This window comes from Montipora foliosa, chromosome 6 (genome assembly GCF_036669935.1).
Source record: "Montipora foliosa isolate CH-2021 chromosome 6, ASM3666993v2, whole genome shotgun sequence".
NCBI lineage: Eukaryota > Metazoa > Cnidaria > Anthozoa > Scleractinia > Acroporidae > Montipora > Montipora foliosa.
The window spans coordinates 32,278,707-32,283,706 of NC_090874.1; the positions used below are offsets into that span (position 1 = coordinate 32,278,707).

Below are 5,000 nucleotides of genomic sequence, written 5' to 3' on the forward strand. Positions count from 1 at the left end.
CCACATTAGAGATGAAATTTTCGGTGGAAAGGGAATGGATCAAGGCCGTACGAGGAGCAACTGGAAAGCCAAATGATGGTATGCTAAACATGGACAACTGACTTGAAGAAGTCATTTGGAACAAACTTGAGCTGGTCGGTCCTGTTATCGATTCTTCCTTGTTTAAACTTGGGAAAACTCTCAGATCAAAACTTTCAAGATCCAACGCCACAGGTCTTGTGAATCAAGCCCTGGGCCATATTTTGTCATTTGTTAACACTGTGCCATGGATTCTCCGGTGAAGTCAACACCACTCGTGATGGTCGTAAACATGTGATAACTCTAACTCAAATGAACTCATTTAGAAGGCTATTTTCACCCGCTCGCTTCTCTGGGGAAACATTTTTTGCTAAGAGGCATTTTAAAAAGGTTCCGTCAAAGACAGGACAGAAAAGCAAATCGGTTTACAATGGAAAATCAACGATAATTGTTTCCAAGTCTACATCATTCTGTATTGAGTTTGTAATCAAGAACTCGAGAGCCTGCGTGTCCTTCCACATCCAAAGATACACTGACGATAACTATGCAATTGACTCAAGTCTGCAGTCACTGATGAATAACTAACTTAGACAGTAACTACCAATTATTATGACTCACTATTCTTATTCAAAAGTTTTATTTTGTAATATTTGTATGTACACACTCATAAAATGTTCCAGAGATAAGAATCCTATTTGGTGATTGAAAAGACGAGAGTTCTAATCCCAGGATATTTTTTGTTGACCAAAAAAGTATTTTTAGGAGATAGATTTGACTCTAGTGAAATTTACAAACTAACTACATGCAAATTTCACAAGAGTCAAATCTAACTTTCAAATCAGACATTTCCTGAAAAGAAGAATTTTCTTTTTATTTGCTCAAAAAACTGTTCTGGGACTAGAATTCTAGTATGTTTAAAATAAAAAAAAAAACAATAAAAATTTAGCGTGTTTTTTCCATGGTAATATCTCAATTAACTTTTAAAATATGCTCATAATTTACATAATTAACCCTTTAAGTACCAAGAGTGATCAATATCAAATTTCTGCCCATCGTATCAATACTTAATCAAGGGAATAGGTTAGGAGAATGAATGAAATGATCACCGGAGGAAATTTATTTTGCTTTCACCTTGTAACAAATTCTTCCAACTTATACTATGAGATAATGTATTCTCGGTTTTCACATGACGTCACGACCGCCATGTTGGTGCCCTAAACAAAGAAAAGGCGGCCATGTTGGTGCCCCGACCAAATCCTCCGGGAATTTAACTCTATTATTATGCAAACGCTTCCTTTTGTTTTCAACGAAAAACATGGCTGTTGATCACGTGAGTGAAAACCAGCAATAGAGATCAGTCAGGAAAACAAACTACTTTCAAGTCGCCTGATCAAAATGTCCTTCTTTCCACCAGTTAAAAGGTTTCTTTTCTTGAGTTCTGCTTTAAGCTCTGCAACAGTCATCTCTTTTGGGTTCTTAGCACTCCAAGAGACTGCTTCTTTTCCATTGTGCAGCAACTCATGTAACTGTAGATCAAAGTCGTCAGCAAACCGCTGACCACACTCTGAATCAGGACATACATATGGCTTGGAAATCTCTACAAGCTGAGGGGATAATTTCTGTTACAAACATCTTCAGAAACACAATATGGGGGTACTCGTGACTTAAAGTGGGACTTGTATGTCTGTGGTAATGGTTGATGTTCATGAAGATACACATTTCGTACATAATTTGCCGTCATCACTTGCCACCATTTACCTGACTTGTCTGTTCTGTTGGATCTGTTGCTGAGTTTCAAGTCATTCTTCACTGCTGAATGCTTGGCCTCTTTTCCCTGCTGAGAAATTATACCATAGCCAACGTGATACATATCATAGAGCTTTAATGCATGGTATGGTAGAGCATAACCCACTCTCCAAGATTTTACATTCACATGGCTTGGGAAGAATAAACAAAGGAGATTGAAATACAGTTTGCAATTCTCCTCAAGTTCCAATAGCTCTGCTCTTGTTGCAGATACCTTGTTGAACAAAGCACAAGCATTTCTTAGGTACGGCACAAGTTGACTTAGTGCTAGTCGCTTTACCCTCTAAGGGAATTCTAGGCAATCAACTAATCGGTACCCATACTGGGCAATTGCAATGGCTTGATCTCCTTTTAACCGCGTTGAGATCTTATTGAACTTTGTCTTTTCATCCTCGCAGTGTTCCTTGATAGAAGGTACAAGAAACACCAAACCACAACCAGCAACTAGTGTTTCTTGTTGATCCTCCAATACTGGTTCAGGGACAGGGGCAACAGTTACTGGGGCAGCTAAAACTTTGACAAACTGGTCAAAAAGGTCTCTTTGTGCACTCTCTTGGTTTACAATGTTAAGAAACTGTTGCCATGCAGTTATCTTGCAGTGAAGGGGCTCTGGTCTTTGCCTGTCTGCAAATACTCCAATCTGGGGAGGACCAAGCTGTCGCATGCCTTTGTCTGCCATGTACTGGAGCTTCTTCTCATGTTTAGCAACATCAGACAAGGAATACTTCAAAGTAGATTCAAACTTTTGAACACTTTTTGCATAGTTTTCTCTGTCTGCATTTGTGTATGATTTCCAGGTATCAGTTGCTTCAAACCCAATAGAGACACCCATCCTGCAAATGTCACCTGAGGAAATGATTAAGGGAAACAATAAGAGGAATGCACCTTTCTAGTAGACAAACACATACTGAAGAGCTAAATATTTGTTGATGCTCAAACATTAGTAATTATTAAGTGTCTTCTGTTTTGGGGGCACGTTATTGTCATTAAAATCATGTAAATTTGAATGAGAATAATTTTCCCCATTATGGGAGTAATAAACTCTATTAATTAAACAGTTTACTTCAACAGTGCATTTTTGCCATGTCTAAGTATGAAGTTAAGGTTTTTTCCTTTAATTACCAACTTTGCTTTTGAATGTATGAATTTAACACAAATACCAGGTATATAGCTGTAGTCACATCTTTTACCTTTATGCACATTAGCATAAGGAGAGGGTTACATTGCAGCTTGGGTCGTCTCGTTATTTGCCCAACTCTGCCAGCACATATCTGCAGATGGCTGGAACTCTACAGTGCATTCTCTTCCAGCAATTATGAACACATTACCCTCCAAGACTGCCATCTCGTCAGTGTGTTGTCTTCACAGATCTTCCAACACTTTATGTTTTCACTTAAACTGACGCAGTGTAGCAAATATTGAAAGGCAGAGCTTCTATTTCTGTCTCCGAAGTTCCATGAGGTTAAGCTTCCAATGGACATTGACAGTTGGCCTGTCTCTGGGGCCCCATCATCTGAGAATTGTATGGCAAAGTGATTCTCAAGGTCATTGTACAAAACAAGCCTTTTTTGAAAGATGAAGAACCCTTAGGTGAAGATCAATTGTTAAAACGACTAGTCCCGTAATAGTTCGTGAAACACCAGCAACACCAGGAAGCTGTGTGGCATGTCCAATGTTCAAGCTGTTCACAAATTTCTCTACCGCCGAATTGCATGCTAGTTTTTGGCAGTCTTAAGTCAATGCCCGTGCAAGAAATGTTCCTGGGTAGCCATGTTTCTCATTCTGGGTCAAAGAAAGAAGATTGAGTTCTACACACAAGAGTGTATTTCCTGCGTGACAGGTGATTTTGGTACTTTTTTGCCACCGCTTGTGGCATATTCATAGCATTTGAGAAGATTTTCTTGAGATGATTTCCTCTCTTGTACATAACAATTAATTCGGTTATAAGTTCCTTTGGGGCATTTGCCGCAATATAATCCCAGGCACCACAAAACGAACCAGTTTTTCCTCCATGTAAAAATGTGAGAGCCTTTTAGGTTTCTTTTCTTCGCCTGTATCTCGTGCTAGAACCAGAGTCAGTGATGATAGTTTTCGAGGTACTGTTACTCTCTCTTTTTGCTTTGGAGAAATGCTTGTAGTCCAGGCCAAGTGCTGAAATCATACATTTTAGCTCTTCCAGCTGTTTTGTGAGGGTCGATAATTGATCTTGAGCCTCTTTCACTGTTTCCTCTGACCTCTTCAATGCAGTTTGAAGTTCGGTGATTTTATCATTTAAGGAATACAGCAGGAAGAATGTTACATAGTAATATTGCAAATATGATTGTACTAAGACTTTTAATTGTAAAACATCAGTCCTTGCAAGCATTTTGGCAAAACTATATTTCATAACCATCTGCATTATGAACAAACCTATTGGATGTATATATCACCACCACCCTTAGTGACTGGCTTGCACTAACACATCCTATACTCTTCCATAAACCCCTCATGATTGTACACCAAGTTAATGCGCTGTAAAGTCCACTCTTTGACTAGAATTTCTTCAATCGAGTGGAAGTTCCTAAATTATTGTAAGATCCCCACATAAGAATATTTATTTTTAATATAAGGAATTGTCTAGTAGTAGTACTGGACTACCTATCACCAACCTAATAAACGTGAAGATGATGAAATTTGGAGAAATTCTACTTTGAAAGTGGTCAGACATAAACACATTTGCAATGAGGGCATTAAGACTGTGTGACATCCATTTAATAAGCCCAACATTTGGAATCAGTTCATTTTAAAATGCTTACCTTTCTCTCTAAACTTGATACGAATATCTTCTTCGGACTTTAAAAGGTCATTTTGGGGTTCATTCAACGTAAGCTCTCTTGCAGCAAATTCCTCTTCAACACGATGCTCCTCTCTTTCTGACTTTTTAGTTGATATACAGATGATGACTCCCAAAAGGGATTTATGTCTTTCTGGGTATTACAGCGACCCTTGTGCCCGGCAAGCTTGGAGCACTTGCGATTTTTCGTACACAAATATCCTTCTTCCCCACCACCGGCATATTGAATTTTCAGACCACAAATGACAGAGCTTTTACAGTTTCTCTTTATCGTTGTAATTTTCCAATGACATCTATGCTTAAGCTTGAACAAGTAAGGCTTCAAATTAAGACTTTGACTTTA

At 38.5% G+C, this 5,000-nt stretch overlaps 1 pseudogene; it reads right to left on the reverse strand.

Moving 5' to 3' along the window:
* Positions 1 to 1,615: 1,615 nt before the first annotated feature.
* On the reverse strand, positions 1,616 to 3,700 carry LOC138005409 (uncharacterized; annotated as a pseudogene).
* Positions 3,701 to 5,000: the final 1,300 nt, after the last annotated feature.